The following is a 21,772-nucleotide window of genomic DNA, read 5'->3' as shown; positions in this document are numbered from 1 at the left end:
AGGTCTACGATATGTTTGTCTGATTGTTGTTTAACACCGCACTCAGCAATATTCCAGCTATATGACGTTTGTCGCCTTGCGACAAGCAAAGTCGACTTTTACGGCAAGCATGGGTTGCTGAAGGCCTATTCTTACCCGCCGGATCTTCACGGGTCGAAGAGGTCTATGAGACATGTGTGTCTTATGTGGATCAATGGCATTGTAAGTAACAGATGCTAAAACATATAAGTGAAGTTATACTTTTCATACTTACCTTTATCATCTGAAACAGTCATCCTCAGGAGATATCACATGCTGAAATTGCATCACAATGCTTTGCACACCATTATGCTGTCGTCATTGCGTGACGTCACAGTCAAATGACATCACAAATCTCTCTGCCACAGAAGCTGGTTAGCTGATTTTCTTTACAACCAAGACACTGATTATTACTGTTAACAAACTGAAAAAGTTGGAAAAATGATTTTGGATGATAGAATCCCACCTTTGTGTCTTTTGATATCAACTACATCAACACTATCAACAAAATTCAAAGCTCCTCGGCAAGCCTCCGACTCGCGTTGATATGTTTGACAATCGTGTGAGGTTCTCTTTGTATACAGAATTAGAGAAAGTGAAAGCTGTACGTTAAAGCGTCCTCCTCCTTATGATACAAACAGACATGAAGATGAAGATAAAAATCAGCAAAAGCGCTAACGCGTCACTGGATTTTCTGGTCCATCGATCACTTGATTGTCTGGTTTGTTTACAGGCCACTGTCGCATGTCAGCATTACTGCTGGGCGGAATCAGGTTTACGTTTCTATGCAGATTGTGCGAGGGCGCGGGGTGCCGGTAGAGATGGGCATGCTAACACTTTTCGCAACCACCTCGTGTCATCAACTATTTTCTGTTATCATTCATATAATTTACACTGCAGGTTTGCCTTTGACACCCAATGGAATTCGTTTCGTCGGATAATCGAGACTGGTTACTCTCTGGCGTTGACGTTTAACATTCACAAATTATCTGGATGTTCGAGAAACAGATAAATGTTTATTTGTTGTTTTGTTTTCTGCTGCTTGTCATAAATCAACAGTTTTCTATTCGAAAGCCCTGTTGTCGCTCTCACCTGCCGAGCTCGAAACGAGAGACATGTGACAGGTCTTTGTTGTAACGGTCGTGCAAACCATGAAAAAGTCACGTGCGGTGCTGGGTGGAGACAGCAATTTGACTCACAGACCTTCCCTGCATGTTCACACAGGATATTTCAAAGGGCACGCGCGACGGAACTCGCAAGGCAACTGCCTCTTGAAATTTCTCGAGACACGCTCGTTAATAAAGTCAACAGCAAATGCCTATGTTATGAACGCTTCAAAAATATTATCGCAACACTACAGATGCTGTTTTTCACACTTGAGTGAGTGAGTGAGTGAGTGAGTGAGTATGAGTTTTGGCTGCTTTTAGCAATATTCCAGCAATATAACAGCGGGGGACACCAGAAATGGGCTTCACACATTGTGCCCATGTCGAGAATCGAACCCTGGTCTTCGGCGTGAAAAGCGAACACTTTAACCACTAGGCTACCCGACCGCCCCGGCAATATCAGAGCGGGGGACACCAGCAATGGGCTTTAGCTATTGTACCCACGTGGGGAATCAAACCCGGACCTTTGGCGTGACGAGCGCACGCTTTAACCACTAGACTACCCCTCCGATCCCTTTTACGCTTGATATAAGATCTAATTACAAAAGCACATCCCGTGGGTATTCCATGTCATAAGCATGGACGCCGTTTTTAGCACTAATCCAGCAATAACATGGCGCGCGCGTGCGTGCGTGTGTGTGTGTGTGTTGGGTGGAGGATGGGGAGAATATTCCGACTTCGAATGTAACTCACATTCAACGATGAGTGAGTGAATGAGCGAATTATGCTTTTTCGCCGAGTTTAACAATATTCTACCAATATTACAGGGGTGGACACTAGGAATGGGCTTCACATTTTGATCCCATGAGGCGATTCGAACCCGGGCTTTGGCGTGACAAGCGATCGCTGTAACCGCCAGGCTACCCAACGCCCCCCTACACATCACGAGAGAGTCACTATGGTGCAATATTCCACAGTGCTTAACCCTTGACTCAACGCCGTCACAGGAGCAAAGTCTCACCCAAAGTGGAGCCGACTCGTAACTGTCACAAGAGCGGCCATGTGCACATACATGTGAAGTCGCAAAATAAATAAATAGAAGGACCGTATTGACAAAGATAAATCAAATGATAGCTAAAGGATTTATTAACACTAGACAACATCAACCATGCTCACGCATTCAGTAAGCAATTCAAGTTCTTTGAAAGGTTGAGCAATAATTCAAATTTCAACTCACACAGCCTGAGTCTGTCTAAGAAGCGAATCTACACAAGATTGGTTTGTTGGTTGGTTGGTTGGTTGTTTAACACCGCACTCAGCAATATTCCAGCTACATGACGGCTATAAGGACTAGTGAACGAAACATGTTAGTTTCCACCGCTACTTCTCGGAAAGTTTTCTATTTTCCACAAATGGCTTAAAGGTATCATTCGAAAGGTCACACATTTCGTTCAAAGATGTGCTCAGAATTTTCTCATATCCCTTGGTCTTTACAATGTGTTTAGCTGGTGTCAGAACAAGCTGGCCAATTGAAGTCTTGTTCATTGTTTATTTGTTGTTTAACGCCGTACTCACCAATATTCAAGCTGTATGGCGGCGGGTTGTAAATAATCGAGTCTGGACCAGACAATACAGTGATTAATGTCATGAGCATCAATCCACGCAATTGGGATCGATGACATGCATCAATGCAAGCAAGTCAGCGAGCCTGTCCACCCGATCCCGTTAGTCGCCTCTTACGACAAGCAGATTCGCCTTCACGGCAAGCATAGGTTGCTGAAGATCTATTCTACCCCGGATCTTCACGGGTCGCCAATTGAAGTAGTGAGTGAGTGAGTATGGTTTTACGCCGCTTTTAGCAATATTCCAGCAATGTCACGGCGGGGGACACCAGAAATGGGCTTCACACATTGTACCCATGTCGGGAATCGAACCCGGGTCTTCGGCGTGACGAGCGAACGCTTTAACCACTAGGCTACCCGAACGCCCCTCCAATTGAAGTAATGACATTAAATGATTATTGCGTAAACACCCTATGCAGAAGACACAGCCTAAAGTAATCTTGCCTCACAACATCAGATTTGACTAAATTTTATATTTGAAAATCTGTTTTGACACAACATATAGAATATAAACTGTTTGAAATGCACAAAAAACAGACAAAAGGGGAATACATCACGGCAATGTGTGGGATTGAATTCAGATTAATACATTCAAAATCTCTCTACGCTAAGCAGCCGACCACATAAACGAATCAAATTTAAGTTTTGATCACTTTGAGATTTAAGAAGTGATGTTTTATGATACCTGCAGATTGACATCTGAACTGGAGCAACACAAGCACAGTTGTAACAGGAACCTCGTCAACACGTGGAGGCAGGTATACATGAACATCGCCATGACTTCCTGGTGTGAGAACCAATGAAACATTGATTGATACAGTGTAGATACTTAAAATATCCATGACTTTATTCCGCGTTTAAGCAAGTAAAGACCTTCCATTCTCCAGTGAACCTTCATCCTTCTACAGTGAGTGAGCTGAGAGTCAGTTTTACCTCGCTTTTAACAATATTCCAGTTACATCACGACAAGTCAGTTTAATGTGGGAGGAGCGCCCAAAGAGATGCAGGTCTTAGACGTTAACCAGTTTGGTGAAACCCACGAGCACGGGTATGGTGCTGACAAAAGTAGAAGCATAATCTGGGCGACCGGGATTCGAACTCCCAATCATAGGTTCTTGTTGCGCTCAAGGAATTGCGGGGCCTTAGACGACAGGGCCACCCAATCCCCCTCATCATTCTTGTATAGGCACCATAGCGTTAGATGGTCCTGCATTTTCCACCATCCTCTTCCTCTTCTTCTTTCTCTTCTGTGGTTTTCTACATAGCCTGTCAACGTCCATGAGAAGTATACACAACACGAAGCCTATTATGATCATAACGCCAGAGTACCCAAGGCACTTGGCTGATGGTCTGTCGTCTGGATAGCTCATATACCGATAGATATACTGGGACAGTGTACGCTTGTCCAGGGTGAGGTTGAACTCTCTGTCACTTGTTATGTTGAAGGATCCAGATTCCAGACTGCAGGACTTGTTGAGGCAGATGGCGGTGAGGTCGTACTGACAGACATCGCCAATGTAGTCGTTGTTGCAAACACACACGAAGGCGTCGATACCAGAGCTGATGCACCTTCCGGTATTCTTGCAAGGCGAAGACAAACATGGGTCCATGTCTGGAGGAAAGAACAGACTCATTCATGTATCTCGCTGCCTTGAAATTATATCAATATGAATTCGGATTTAATGTTCTGTATTACAAACACTGTAACCCGTGTAAATCCGGGTTGTCTTCAGCAACCCAGGCTTGTCATATGAGGCAGCAATGCTTGTCGAAAGAGGTGACCAACTGAATCAGGTGGTCAGGCTCGCTGACTTGGTTCATGCATGTCATCGTATCCCAGTTGCATAGATCGATGCTCATGATATCAATCTCTGGATGGTCTTGTCCAGACACTATTATTTTCAGACATCCGTGATATAGCTGGAATAGTGCTGAATGCTGCTTTAAACGACAAAACAAAACAAAACTGTGTTTTGTAAGAGAACATGTAAAAGTATGTGTTGTAAATACTGTCCATACACACAGTTTAAAACGTTGCTCATGGTTCTACGTTGTCCTGAATTCATTTAAATTTATTCTTCGGACGATTATACTTGCCTGTGTCACAGTTCATCCCCGTACAGGTCGTCAGGCACTGGCAGGTATAGGAGTTTGTTCCATCGATGCAGGTTCCATTGTTCTTGCACACTACTCCCTTGCAGTCATCTATATCTGTCGCAAAAAAATTATCATGAAGATGTAAGCGCTTTCTGAATTGGATTCTAAAAAAATGGTATGAATGTCTTGAAAAAAACAGTTCATGAAACTTACCGATGACCCTCATCTTTGGGCAAGTTAAAATATCCAAGATGGCCGCGGAAACATGAAACTTTAAAATATATTTACTGTGCTAATTGTATTGAATATAATGTTTATGGTTCATATTAATATGATTTTACCTTCAACTAATTGGAATATTTTATTCGTAATGGAATAATTTCATTTTGAAATGTAATTTATCCAAATACTAGGGAAATCCCAAAATGAGTAAATATATACACTTATTATTATTATTCCGTTACGTACTTCAGTGTAAACCGAGATGCTTATGGGTTTCCTGGCAAAGTCAATGTAAGTTAAAAACAGAAATAAGATGATTCATGCTGTACTACGTTGAAATTAAATCATAACAAAATAATTAAAAACATAAAAGAGATAAAATATATGGTTCAAATAAAACAAAACCTGGAATGTGTCTGTGATACTTATACACGGCTATGCTCCAATGTGTTAAGTCCTTAAAGAATACATGCTAAAACGAACTTGGCCATACGTAAAATGTTCCATTCTTTATCATTTTATGTTTTGCCAAGTTCGACTGGTCCAGTTAAGTGGCTGCGTCAAAGATAGAACTAGACATCACAGCATTTAGACTAATTCTTGTGAGTATTTGCTTACTGTTTTCTTCAGTTTAGTATATGAAATGCTCTCTGACAAAGGAATACTTTAATGTGTGTTGCAAATAGAGGGTCAGATATTATTACTATTACTTTTTAATAGTACGTCATAATGAGTACGTCCAGTAGCAAAGTCTGCCGTCAACTACTTTAAAGGACATTCAACTTCGCTCTCTGCTCTCACACGTAAAGAAAGGCTTGATGCTTTACGAACAGAGAATTTTCAGTTCAAGCTTATGTTGATTGCTACTGCTGATTGTACGGAACCAAGCACACCTCTCAAAATCTCTTCTGCTACCCTTCGAAGAGGACCCATTCTGAGGACATCACTTGCCTGACAGCATCTTTGGCACACTAACACACACATTTCCCAAGTACGGGCCTTCCCCCTCGTCTTAGAACAAACATTGTATAATATATCTCGATTCACGCAACTCACACGAAGCGCATCTAAATGTGTTGATCACAGATGAATACAGTGATCTCTTGACTTGTCATTTGAGTCAGATGCTGAGCCTCCACTAAGCTTAGGAAGTAAAGGTTCCACCATTTTTCAGGCAGAATCGGATGTTGTATCCATTGGGTGAGTAGGTTTAACGCCCGCTTTAAACATTATTCCAGTTATATCAAGGCGTGTCAGTTTAATGTGGGAGGAAAGCCCGAAGTGATGCAGGTCTCGGACGTTTACCATTTCGGTGAAACCCACGAGCACGGGTATGGTGCTGACAAACCTAGAAACATAATCGGGGTGAACCGGGATTCGAACCCACAATCATAGGTTCTTGCGTGCTCAAGGGATGCAACTCTGCACAGCGAACCGCGGAGCCGTAGACGACTGGGTCACCCGAGCCCCCTTTGTATCCACTGAATTCCAGGCATCGGTATGATTTAACTGCATCCTTTTGGAATAGAAAATTCTTCTCCTTAGCTTCAATTGATGTCACAACACATTGGCACAATACCCTCATAATCAATGATGACTTCAGTCTTGCAATTTTAGGAATTGGTGGCTTCCGGGTCCATGATAGCCAGTAATGAAAGGCTCTCAGTCTATTGTCACTGGCATAGGTTCCTTCTTAATTCGCATGATCTGGGTTTTCTTGTCAGGTAATGCAACAGATCCATTGACAGATCTTCCTGTCTGAGCTGCTTGGGAGTGACTGGACTACCTTCCATTTAGTAATGAAAAGTCACAATTGTCAACAACATCTTGAGTGAAACGTATATCACCATCCATGATACCTGATAATTCAGTCATGCTCACCAGCGTTGGCATCTGACCTCTTGAACTTGAACACTTCATCACGGGAACAAACTACTTGAAAGTTGTGCATTGACTGGACCATATCTTAAGAATGGCAAATCTTTAGTCCAGTGTGTTTCCAGTTACCACATTACCCATCTGTAGAGATGAAGGGGTGTTGTCGAGGTTTGATGATAAGGGGACAAAGTGTTCCATTCAGGTGTTGCTGCACATCTATCACAGAACCTCGCTTACACGACTGAGCTACCCAAACTGTCAGAGGCTGTTCTCCATTTCCCAAGCTATCAACTTAACCACCAATTGATGAAGCCTATTCGTAGATTGTGAAGTGGGTAAACCTGGGTTTGGAAGGCTGCTTTGGAGCCAGACCCAAAATGAGATAGATCCTACCAAGTTTGGTTTCTGTGGTTTTACAAGTTCCAACTTCCAACTATTGTGCCACGAACAGCTGGAAAATATCTGATGCGGCGTAAAAAAAATGTTCATTCATTCATTCTAATCACTGTACCCGAAAGTGTAACTCTAGGAATGAGGTATTTTGAAACGTGTGAAGTGCATGTGGCAGTGATGCACCATGTAAGACAATTTGATGAGGTTGCAGCCTCTCTCAGTTACCTTGCACAGTAGCCTGCTCATGTAGCTCCAGTGCATGCTGAACCATGTAATTGAGGATGAGGAAGATACCTAAATTGACTGTATGTATGTGAAAAGATCCGTGAACCAATGTTCACCTTTGAAAGCTCAAAATATACAGTTAGCCTTAACAGAATCAAGTATTTGTTGAATTATGTAATATTTCGGCAGCCATTTTGAAATTATCTCGCTTATTTGAGAATCCAAATATATCATAAATGACACCAGTTCATCAAGATTTACATAATCTAATTATTTAACAATGCCCAAAGATGACAGTTTCATTAGTCAGTTGCATAACCTAGGGAAAATCATTTCCAGCAACAACAAATGTTTTGGGTTGGGAGAAATTATTCATTTCTCTTCCGGGCTTGTACATAGTACCAGGCAGCACCTTCCGAACAGTAATCTGCCAGAAGACAGAATTTCGGAATTAACGAAGAGAGTTCACAGTACATATTTCTATCCCACCAATGCACATACCATGTTACTTCAGTTTAGTTTACAGTGTGGTAATCTGGTTCCACTCATTTGCAACGAGGAAAATAATATTAAGAAGGTAAACTCACGTACTTTGTTCACATTGTTGTCCTGTAAATCCTGACGAACAGTTACATATGTATGAGTTGATGGCATCAACACACACACCCTGAGCATCAGAGCACTTGTGACTAAGACAATCGTCAACTATATCTGGAACACAAGCATGCCAATACTCATGGTGAAAACAAGGCATTCCACAGTTCCTGAAACGAGCCAATGATGTGGGACATAATCAAAATGTAAATATGCAGACATCAACAGATTATAGAACGTCAGATATAACAATGACTGCATAGTTATATTGAAGTGGGGTAGCACTATAAAACTGACAAAAGTCCAGACTAATGCAAGCAGCCACGCCCACAAAAGCAATAACAAACACGTTTATGTCTTTCCAAATACACCAGAACAATACAAAAGTTGCGTCACTCCCTCAAAACCCATTTTAATGAAATGATGCAGTCTGTAATTTAGGATTACGATTCTCCCGATCATCATGATGTGTGTTTTGAGACAACGCTGTCATACTACCTGTTTCACAGTGGGCTCCCCCGAATCCGTCCATACACTGGCACTGGTACGCATGTTGTACTGCAGAGCACATGCTGTTGTTTGCACACAAGGAGCTATTGCAACCTTGACTGTCTGAAACATACAAATGCATTTGTAAACGCTGCTTACTATCTGAAACATACAACCTGAAACATACAACACTAAATGCAACTTACTATCTGAAACATACAATACTAAATGCAGTTTACTGTCTGAAACATACAACCTGAAACATACAACACTAAATGCAGTTTCCTATCTTAAACATACAAACACTAAATGCACTTTTCTATCTGAAACAAACAACACTAAATGTACTTTGCTATCTGAAACATACAACACTAAATGCAGCTTCCTATCTGAAACTGAAAACACTAAATGCAGTTTACTATCTGAAACATACCACACTTAAGGCAGTTTACTATCTGAAACATACAAACACTAAAGGCAGTTTACTATCTGAACCATACAACACTAAATGCAGCTTACTATCTGAAAAATACAACACTAAATGCAGCTTACTATCTGAAACAAACAACACTTAATGCGGCTTACTATCTGAAACAAAGATCACTAAATGTAGTTTACTATCTGAAACATACAACACTCATTGCAGTTTACTATCTGTAACATACAAACACTAAATGCAGTTTACTGTCTGAAACATACAACACTTCATGCGGCTTACTATCTGAAACATACAAACTAAATGCAGTTTACTGTCTGAAACATACAAACTAAATGCAGTTTACTGTCTGAAACATACAACACTCATTGCAGTTTACTATCTGTAACATACAAACTAAATGCAGTTTACTGTCTGAAACATACAACACTCATTGCAGTTTACTATCTGAAACATACAAACTAAATGCAGTTTACTGTCTGAAACATACAAACTAAATGTAGTTTACTATCTGAAACATACAACACTCATTGCAGTTTACTATCTGTAACATACAAACACTAAATGCAGTTTACTGTCTGAAACATACAACACTTCATGCGGCTTACTATCTGAAACATACAAACTAAATGCAGTTTACTGTCTGAAACATACAAACTAAATGCAGTTTACTGTCTGAAACATACAACACTCATTGCAGTTTACTATCTGTAACATACAAACTAAATGCAGTTTACTGTCTGAAACATACAACACTCACTGCAGTTTACTATCTGAAACATACAAACTAAATGCAGTTTACTGTCTGAAACATACAACACTCATTGCAGTTTACTATCTGAAACATACAAACTAAATGCATTTTGCTATCTGAAACATACAACACTCATTGCATTTTGCTATCTGAAACATACAAACTAAATGCAGTTTACTGTCTGAAACATACAACACTCATTGCAGTTTACTTTCTGTAACATACAAACACTGAATGCAGTTTACTATCTTAAACATACAAACACTACATGCACCTACTATCTGAAACATACAACAATACATGCAGTTTACTATATTAAATATACAACACTACATGCAGTTTACTATCTGAAACATACAAACACTAAAGGCAGTTTACTATCTGCAACTTACAACAATACATGCCGTTTACTATCTTAAATATACAACACTACATGCAGTTTACTATATATCTGAAACATACAAACACTAAATGCAGTTTACTATCTGAAACATACAACACTAATTGCAGTTTACCATCTGAAACATACAACACTAGATACAGTTTACTGTCTGAAAAATACAACACTAGATGCAGTTTACTATCTGAAACATACAACACTAATTGCAGTTTACTATCTGAAACAGACAACACTAGATACAGTTTACTGTCTGAAAAATACAACACTAGATGCAGTTTACTATCTGAAACATACAACACTAATTGCAGTTTACTATCTGAAACATACAACACTTAATGCAGTTTACTGTCTGAAAGAGCTGGGATTTTATCGAAAAAAAGTATTGTCCCTGAAAATTCTTGAGAAAGAATGATGCCTCAGACCTTTGAAAAAGGAAAGTGCCTGCCACAAAAAAGAAAAGAAAGACATATCTGGTTTTGCAGCTGATGCTTAAGAAATATCTAATATCGGTACAAAATCCCAGCAACCACATTCCTCAGAATATCAAATGCTCGGTTCCTCAGACCTGGCTTTCCTCACACACCAAGCTGATTCGCCATGATATAACTGAAATGAAGTTTACATCGGTGTAAAACATTAACTCTTATGGTAAGTTTGCTGAATGTTAATAAAAGTAATTGCTAATATGTGATATACATACTGTCAGTACACTGATAGGTGGGAATGCCCTCAACACAGGTACAAGGGTAAGGCACAGTGCCGGCACAACCTGATTTCCCGCATGGGGTTCCTGCTGGAACAAAGACAAAATAAAATACGTGATGTCTGCCTCAATACATCTTCCCGAGGCAAGAGAGTTAACTGACTATAAAAGTCAGGTTTCCACCCTTGCCGAACTAGGCTGGAATTACTGGGCTCGATCGTAGCGCCACCAGTGGCTATTACCAGTACAAATCCATGAATCAGGAACGTGATTTGTCATTATCCACAGTCCTCCCGTAAATGTTATCGACAGTCATTGTAGAGTGCTTGTTTAAACTTCAGCTTGAAGGCGTTTGATTAATAATATATAACTATATTGACTGTATTATCACTGTCCATCCAACGAATTGCCATAAGGTTAACAAACGGCTGACCAAAGTCTGTTTTGTTCGGATAAAATGTGTCGTGATCAGGCTTGACCATAACATTTGCTATGCCACAAAAGTATGGGATAGTGAGAATCATCAAGACATATCTTCTGATCTACATGGCATTGGTAATTTTAAATGATATGGTCATATCTGCTGGGATGTAGGCGATCAGATATAATGGGTTCTATTGGTTGGTGTGATGAGAGGGTGGCGGGGATCAAATTCGAAATTTGCATTTTGCAGCCAGTCACTCACATTGGGTAAAACCACCTCTGTTTGCCAGACATGAAACATGCTTCTGTGAGTCGACCAATGTCAGCTTAACTCCTGTTGTTCCACTCATCAGTGAAAACTACACCAAGTTCAGTGAGAGTGGTTGGTGGATTTTGACGCTGGCGTACACGTTTGCCAATGACGTCCTAGACGTGTTCAATGGAAGGATGGTCAGGACTGAGTGCTGGCCATGGCATGACGTGGATGTTTTGCTGTTGGAGAAATTGGGTCAGAATCCTGGCACGATGAGTACGTGCAATATAATCTTGAAAGATGATTCGTTGCCCAAGACGTTATGCAATTGGAATCAGGAGTGGTGCAATTATGTTGTCCCGATAATATTGACCTTTGACTCTGCCATGGACAGTCATTGTGATACCATCCTGAACCATTATGGACCCATCCCCAAAATGACCATGCTGTACGACGTTCACGTCCATAAAACGCTCGATATGACTGAACCTCGTCTCGTCAGTATACAGGGCCCCGTTCCACAAAGCGATCGTAACTACAATCAATCTTAGAGACTTACGTCGATTCTAAAATTGTCTTAGCTAGAGTTTACAACCGTTCCACAAAGCGATCTTAGGGCGATTGTAACTTTACAAGTTCTTAAACAACCGATCTTAACAAAGATCGGAATCTTCAGCCATAAAGATACGAAATTTTCCCTTGGAGTGGCCTCCCTTGGTCATGTTTAGCAGACGACGCTTTTCCTTGCACACCATAATAAAAGTCGCCATCTTTGTTGTCATGGTACAATATTTAAGATCGATTTTAGCAATCCTAAGTTGGTCCGGAGCAACTTAGCATTTTGATCTTAACTTACAACTCTCTTAGTTAAGATTGCTTTGTGGAACAGGCGGCTGATCGTAACATAAATTTAAGATCACATACTTAGTGAGTTACAATCAACTTAGCCCTAAGATCGCTTTGTGGAACGAGGCCCAGGACATTAGCCGAACGTTGGTTGTCCCAGTGCTGACTCTCCCTACACCACCGACGTTTCTGGTTTCAGACTTGCAGTAAGTTGTAGTCTGACATGTGGACGTCACATTGATTTCACACCGTCTGGGCATGTTCTCTTACACCAGTTGCCTGTTGTAACCTTTATCTGCGTGGCAGTTTGCAACCGATTTCTTAATGCCATCGTGCTGACTAATCGTTGTATGATCAATGTTGTTGCTTCCTTAATGTTTAAATGTGTTTAATAAAGCGTCTTTGGGCGTTTGGATCCAAGAAAGCAATGCAATGTGACAGTGCTGGTGCTGCCCGAGGTCATGTGCCTCATGACTGTCACAATGATGGGGCATGCTTCATAAATCATTAACCCAATTCTGGTGTCCCAAGGCGCGTTATTATGCTGGAATATTGCTAAAAACGGCCTAAAACCATACTCATTCACTCACTCATAAATCATTCTTTTCATTGCCAGACACTGGTGTCGTTTCCAGTCGTTTCCAGTAAAAACATTTGTTTTGCATAGTATAAAGAAGAGGTTTTCTCTACTCTCAATAAAGACAATTGATCATTTTGAAATGCAGCACAATGGTACATGTGAAATATTTTGAGAAGATTGTACGTTAAAACTACGATGTTGTTAATACTTATTAAAAATCTAAGAATAACACCTCTAATGTTCTATAATGATCCTTATTTATCCTTAATAAATCACTACCTTGATTGAAAGTGATTCCTGCGGGGAAGCCAACAGCAGTCGATCCACTCTGTCCATAAGTAAGAACGCCAAACGGTATGCCTGCATCGTGTTCTATCATGTACGCTGCAGTCAGGGGTGTATCTGACGCAACTGCGAAACAACATCCCTCCAGGACGGAGAACTGGGAGAAGATACTGGGACGGAGGCCAGCTGCATTATCCATAGGAAGTATAACAGTTACAAAGTTAGACAACAGTACCCCAACAGAGATGTTTTGATTTACTGAGTACCAGCTGGAATAACTCTGGATGGACGGCACAATAGCCATGAATAGGTTATTGTTTGGAATCTTTATTCCGTCGGTTCCTTTGGCAAAAAGCACAACCATAATAGGCATATTGGATGAAATACACTGCGGGCCGTAGATGAAGGTATCTATGTCTACAAATTCCTGTGCCTTGATGTTGAAAAGTGATCCCGACGAACTCAGAACATCAGTGTCTTCACTGGCAACGACTCTGTAGACTGTTCCTGAAGATCTTCCAGGAAGGTCATGAAGCACATAGTTAAAGCCATACGCTGAGACAGGTATGATCATTTCCATCAACCGATCGGAAGATTTACTTCCTTTTGGAAATTCAGTCCTGGTTGAGCCAGAGACAACTGCAACTGGTTTAGAACTGACAATAAGTGTGCCTGTTAGATCGTTAGAGCACTGTACTCCAATCATTTCGTTCTTCTGAAGCTCCAATTGCAAGGACTTTCCATCTTGGTGTTTTGCCTTTCCGCAGGATCCACCGAGAGGGAGTTTGAGACTGATGGTTACATTATTGCTATCCGCTGATGACATAATTATGATGCCAGATGTCGATCTGTTTGTTAAAGGAAAATTTACAGAAAAAAATGATACGATTTCGGAAGATACTGCAATGTATGTATTGGACAACGAGTGTACAGGGATGGCCAAGTATCCATCTGATGCATCATCTGAGAAATAATACGCAGACACCGATATATCTCCAGTAGAGATGACAGCTATTGTTTCCTTTGTTACCTCCAAGTCGCCATGGTAGAAGGTAGAATTGAGAAAGTCCACCTGGGTAGACGTGTTCTCCGTCACCACGACTACCTCAACAATGTCAAATGCCATGCTTTTAATGATGACTGTACTTGTTGTTTGAGCTGTTATGCTGATGAAGTATTTTGCATTGTGAGAAAAGAACGGTTCAAGAAATCCTATGAGGAATTCTCTACCGACGTGATTTCCTCCAACGGCACCTGTAACACAGTAAAAAGGATAACAAGCATATTTAATTAGCTTTTGATATTGTATAATATGTTTTTGATATCGTATTTTGTGTGTGTGTGATTTTGTGTGAGTGTGTGTGTGTTTGTGTGTGTGAGAGAGAGAGATTGTGTGTGATTTTGTGTGTGTGTGTGTGTGTGTGTGTGTGTGTGTGTGTGTGTGTGTGTGTGTGTGTGTGTGTGTGTGTGTGTGTGTGTGTGTGTGTGTGTGTGTGTGTCCGTCCGGGAAATACCAAACGTGATCCCCCCTGTTAAGATAATAGACTTGTCCGACATTGCCGAGTTCGGATAGTGTTCAGGGAGTCAACATTAGTGTACATTTCATAAAGATCCTTATTAAACAGGCTGTACATAATGTTGATATCTCATATAAGATAGTAGAATAGCAACACAAGTACAAATAATCAGAAATATAGAGGGAAACGAGATTAAGACATTTGCAATGATACTTGTGGCAAGTCAATATGTTAAAACACTGCTTGTACTTTACACATTCATTTCGCTGTGCATCGACAGTAAAGGACCGAATGGTTCACATACTCATGATCAAGATTTCTTTATAATCCCACCTCTATATTAAGTTATTTTAAGTAGTATGTCCTCCATTTGATAATATTTTCTTATTATATTTCCCAAATGAAGTAACACATATATCACGCCTATTATTGTCTAAAATAGCCATGTGAAGGTGCCTTTAATACCTTAATCAATTACTTATATGTGTACGATGCATCATCATTATAACGTAACGTACCTGTCATAATCACAATCCACCATATCATTAAAGATATATTCTTGTCCATGGTCAGGATCGGGAATTGTTGAGACCCGGCGTACCTACGTAGAGTTGATATGAAGGCAGTCCTATCGAATTGAACCTTAAATAACACAAGATACATGTAGTGAATCAACTTTGTACCGTATACCCGCCGACGGGATCTGTATAAATGCCAGATAGACGAATCTATGAAATCATTATGTTTTAAATAAAAAGCAAATATTTCAAAAACAGGTAGCGTTTGATAATTGCAGTCAAACGAGGGTTGTTTGTGTTCTTGTTTCCGAATACTCCTTATAATAAAACACGGTCTTGTCACGGTCTTGTCACGGTCTTGTCACGGTCTTGTCCGGCTTCCGTCACCGATCGGCAAAGTCCGGCGGTCGTTGTGGTTCAGTGTCTTTGCATTCATTTTTTTCAGAGAGTGGTGACCCGTAAATTTTATTCTCTAGCTTCATAATCGCATACTTTCCTCATGCATTGATTTAATTTTTTTTTCTTAAATATGTTTGCTGCCTTATTCATGTATGGAAAATGTGTTTGCTACTTTGATTTTCACGCAACAGCGAGATTATCTTACACTTGTAAATGTTTATAATGTATGCATGGATAATTTTGCTACCTATATAATGGTGCATATCTGGTTGTAAAACTTGAGTGGTGCCGTTGGATAGCTTATATTCAGCGCTTTATTTTGGTATTTACATCTTCCGTATTGGGTAAGTACTTTGTTTGCCATTCGGGTTTTCCCTATGTTAGAAAACACTTTGGTTACCTCATCAGGCTATTGCATTCCAGTGGTGGCCAGGTTGACCTCTCCGAGGTCCGCGCACACGCATACCACCCCTGGGAAAATCATATGTCTTGATCGACAGGGATCGCTAAACCGTTTACGCTACTGGGTTGTCATTCCTTCCTAAGTAATTACGGGGCAGTTTCCTTCCTAAGTAATTACGGGGCAGTTTTAATCTAGTTCTGACTTACTCAGCTTGTATGGAGCTAAACGTATCAACTAGGTTTTTTTTAACTCCGTTTTGTTTTAATCCGTGGATAACCAACTTGTCTGGTTTAGGTCAGTCGTAAATACCTGTGTGTTTAAATACCTATTTACGACTGGGGTCCAGTTACTGTTTTGGTAAAGTACCTTTTAGTGATATGGTATTTTGGGAACTTTAGAATCTCAATGCCCAGTCAAAGTGTTCACTTAGCTACCCACTTTGTTGTTACTGTTATACAGCTGCTCAACTAATCAGCTTGTATATTTGTTCTGGTCTCATTAATCAGTGACAGTTGCGAAAAAGGCGTTTTTGATACTTTTTATCGTCATTTATACTTACAACTAGCTGATAATTATAAACTTGTGAACCGTTTACCATGTTTCCGTTATAACCTTATTCTGGACACCATGGTCTCCTGGGCATAGCTCTGTGACAACCCTCTGGGTGGAAATCAAAAACGTGAAAGTGATACGTCTTTATCTCACAGATTATAGTCTTTCGCACGTTTTGCCATTTGACACGTACAATTCACTGACCACGTCTCTTTTGCATTTTAAGCACTGAGAACAAATAGTTTTGTCACACAGAGAAAAACCATTTTGCATGGATTCGAAGCAAAAGTAATTAGAAAGTAAGTATGGGAATGTGTGATGAAGTCTGGTTGGCAGAAAAGCGTTTCTCTTGTTAAAAAAGGACTGGATCCCGGACATTTTTCGGACTTTTCGTTGTGTGTGCATACTTCTTGGTGATTTTTTTCCCAATCCCAAATTTGAAAAGAACACCTTGTAATTTGGCTTGGTAAATGGATATCTCATTTATTAGATAATTATAACGTTTGATCAGTATTTAAAGTGAGTGAGTATTGTTTTACGCTGATTTGAGGAGTATTCCAGCAATAGTCACAGTGGGTGGAAATACAAATGGATTTTACACATTGTATCCATGTGGGGAATCGAACAATTTCATGTATGTACAATACCATATACATGTACACGATCACATACAAGGTGTTTGTGATCGAGAGCTATTACACTTTTACATACATGATTCTTAGGTACACATACACACGCACGCGCGCGCATATACACATACGCACACGCACACGCACACGCACACACACGCACACATACACACACATACACTCACACAAAAATACCCACCCCTAAACATATATGTTAAATACACAGAATTGAACAATTGACAATTTGATCCAGAGAAGAAATCATTACTATAACCACGCCCAACAACGTTAGATACCGATCAAAGACATTCAGAATGTACACATCCATCTTATTGGGTAATGTAACGAATAAAGGAAAACACAACCGAACACATATTTGAATGATATGATAATCTTAAGAAATCAAAACATAATTATAGGTATCTTACCACTCGTTGTGCGTCCACACCTGTGTTCTGCAGACTCTACGAATAACGTTTTAAAGGGATAAACTGTAGGAAAAGTACATAGAATCGATAAACGTCTGATGTTCCCGCAGTGCAGCTTCAGTCGTTGTCTGTCTCTGAGCTACCGACAGTGGTCGTGCATGTAGCCAGGAAAAAAACATTTGTCTTTATAACTTCCATTAGCTGATTGATTGTATGTACGAATGTACCAAGCCTAACATATGAAAGAATAGTTTCGCTATGAATCAATACATCGGAACAGTCTCGGTTGAAGAGAATGATTTGATTTTTAAAATTGTAATAACTATATGACATGTAGCTAACAGGATGCAAGTCTTTTTTAATCGGTGCACTTGTTTACCTTGCCAGGTTAGTTGACAACGGACACAGTAAACTACTTTAAAGCCACAGACAGGGCGTGAGAAAATGTAAAGTAACAAAAATCAATGCACATTCTACTGTTATAAGGATTTTCAAGGCGAAAATGAGGATGAATTATCGAATGTGTGTGTGTGTATGTGTGTGTGCGTGCGTGCGTGCGTGCGTGCGTGCGTGCGTGTGTGTGTGTGTGTGTGTGTGTGTGATGTTTTACGCCGCACTCAAAACTATTTTAACTATATGAAGGCGGCCTAAAAAAGATCCATTCTGCAAAAGATAATCCAGTGATCGATATTGTGAGAAACGATTTTCGCGGTAGCGGAACGAAATCACGTAATAAACCAAGTCACCGAGCCTGACACCAGATCCATTAGTCTCCTCTACCGTCCAGCACTGGTGGCTGGCTACCTAGTCTAACTCCAAATCCATTGGGGACTTTGTGCTGAATTTGTATTGTTTATCATGCCGAAATATTGGTTCAGAAGATGTTTTACAAACTGGTATGTGTGGTAGTCCATGCAGTCGGTGTCAAACGACGACAAACGCTCATACGGTGAGATTGAGACCACTGTTGTTGTTGGTTGGTTTGTTGTTTTACGCCGCACTCAGCAATATTCCAACTATATGACGGCGGTCTGTAAATAATCGAGTCTGGACCAGTCAATCCAGTCATTGACATCATGAGCATCGATCCACGCAATTGGGATCGATGACATGCATCAACCGAGTCAGCGACCCTGACCACCCGATCCCGTTAGTCGCCTTTTACGACAAGCATAGTCGTCATTTACGGCAAGCATGGGTTGCTGCAGACCTATTCTACCCCAGATCTTCACGGGTAATTTGTGCATTTTGCGTGATTTTGTGCTAATTTGTTCGTCATAACAGTTGCCGAGATAAGATCGACTGTCACTTATTTACTTTGCGATATTTACAATTTCTTTTCTTTTAAACGAGTATACCGTTACACGGTGATTAGGGTATGTAGCGATTACATTTGTACTTACATGTTGGACGTAGACATTTATAAACAAAAATGGAGAAATAAGAAGAACGTTAATTTCAAGAACTGTGACAATATTCAGTGCAATAGTATTGGTGCGTGTCAATTATTAGGTTGCAAACTTAACATTATTGACTTGGCACGATGATAAATGTCAGATTTACTTTAAAAGATTTGTATGTATTTGTCATGGGTAACCTTGTTATTAAAGCATTCGCTCGTCACGACCAATGCCCTGGTTCCCCATATGGATAATATTCCCGTAAGATTTCAAAATGAAAAACCTTATTCACTCATTTGCACTAGTTATGAACATTATGTAGGCAGAGGTTCACCGCTGTGGTCACATGATATTCACAGCCACTGTCGCGTGTCTGACAACACTCGCACATACACACACGATGGACAGATTATCAGATTGGAAGGTTCCTGTTAAGCTGGGCTGTCGATTAGCACCTATCGTCTTTACTTATTTTGTTCCTTGTGGTTCGACGTTGTGTAGATACACTTGGCAATGTATGTCATGAAGAACGCAGATTGTATCACATGGTATTATGTACGGCTGATAAAGGTACAGCTATCACGTAAATATTGGTCATTTACAGCAACTGGAATAACCGTTAGTCCAGTTGTACCATCACATTGTATGTACTTCACATATGCCGAAATATTGAAATACTTGTGTGCTAATCTAATGGCTGCGTCTTATTGTGTTCAACGAAAAGTCAACAATTTCACACCTTTATAACTCTATATCTGTTGATGTTTATTTTCGAAAGTGAAATAATAGTCTAGGCTTTGCAAGACGCTTCCACGTGTTCGCGATCATCTTATCTAGCTTTAGTGGCACGAATGAGTGAAACCATTATAACCAGAGCATGTGACCCTAAATGGGCGGTCGGGTAGCCTAGTGGTTTAAGCGTTCGCTCGTCACGCCAAAGACCCGGGTTCGAATCCCGACATGGGTACAACGTGTGAAGCCCATTTCTGTCCCCCGCCGGAATATTGCTGGAATATTGATAAAAGCGGCATAAAAAATATTCACTCACTCATTCATGTGATCCTAGAAACAAACTGTTACTGGCTTCTCGTCAATAAAGACATTCCTTGTGCATCCTGTTTCCTCTACGTCAGCCGATGTATGAACGGCTGCATCAGCTGGTCATCTCATGCAAATGTTCTTACAGCTTCTCCAGGCTCTATCCTCGATATGTCAGTGTTTTTATTTATACTGTCACTATTCTACTGTGACTTATGTACAAATGCTGCATTTATATTCTAATTCTAAAGAATACCTATTGAAGCCTAAAAGTTGTTGGTATCAATTATACACATCATATTTCAATCCCTTAGCTTCAGCCACTTTTGCTCAAACTGCGCAGTGATCTGCAATTGGGATAAACAAAGTGTCGAGTTCCATTACCGGTATATTAGACAGTGATAGTTCGGAAGCGAACGCGGTTAAATCTATCGATAGGTAACCTAGCTCTGCATGGACAACCAAGTATGTTTATCTACATGCAAACTTCAACCTTGATGTTTACTACCTGGTTACACCAGGTATGGGTAGTAAGCAGTAGATCGGATGACGTCACAAATGACCGTTGTGTTTTGTATTATTGCGCCACTGTGGTTATGAGAATAGACAAAATATGAGTTGAATTGAACCGCTTTGTTTTATTTTGTCACTTGCAACATTCCCTTCATGTATATGTTTCTATACATTCCCGAAATATTCCCCGTTTTCAGAACCTAACAAATGGAATGGTAGTTTGGTCTTTATTAAAATATATTTGAAAACACTTGGGATCTATATTTACGTAGGTGTGAGAAGTTTGTAGCAATCTATCATTACATGACTACACATCACAATAAACGAAAAGTTTTCAGCAATCAATCATTACACGAAAGTGGTTAAATGACTACACATTACAGAAATCAGAGGGATTTTGTATGGAGAAAACATTTTCTTCATCTACAGCTGCTAAAACGTGAAAAAACATTGCCTCAATTTCATCTTTTAATACATGATAAATGTATTTACGATATTTACAACACAGAAACACACTCGGTTACTTATCTGCATTTATCATCACAGCAGATTTTGCTGTAAACTTGAGAAAATCAATGACTAGAGCCGTACGGATGTGAGACCCCTTCAAGTCAATAGTATGTCATGTTGCATTGTAAACAAACATCTGCTTACGTAATACATCGATAAGTCAAGTCGATATACACGCATGGGAACAATTCTCAAGTGTGGTGTACCTTCACTGATGTTGCAAATTGCACTGAGTAGTCCCAGTGTTAGCGTGACATATCCATTGACTATTTGGCGCCGTAGTCACAGTGTTAGCGTGACATATCCATTGACTATTTGGCGCCGTAGTCACAGTGTTAGCGTGACATATCCATTGACTATTTGGCGCCGTAGTCACAGTGTTAGCGTGACATATCCATTGACTATTTGGCGCCGTAGTCACAGTGTTAGCGTGACATATCCATTGACATATTTGGCGCCGTAGTCACAGTGTTAGCGTGACATATCCATTGACATATTTGGCGCCGTAGTCACAGTGTTAGCGTGACATACCCATTGACAT

At 40.2% G+C, this 21,772-nt stretch overlaps 1 pseudogene; it reads right to left on the bottom strand.

Moving 5' to 3' along the window:
- Positions 1–3,862: 3,862 nt before the first annotated feature.
- On the bottom strand, positions 3,863–21,772 carry LOC139448729 (uncharacterized; annotated as a pseudogene).

Source organism: Haliotis cracherodii, unplaced genomic scaffold (genome assembly GCF_022045235.1).
Source record: "Haliotis cracherodii isolate W230 unplaced genomic scaffold, xgHalCrac1.p SCAF_7, whole genome shotgun sequence".
NCBI lineage: Eukaryota > Metazoa > Mollusca > Gastropoda > Lepetellida > Haliotidae > Haliotis > Haliotis cracherodii.
Note: the sequence above shows the minus strand (reverse complement) of the source record. Positions and strands in the feature narration are given on the sequence as shown.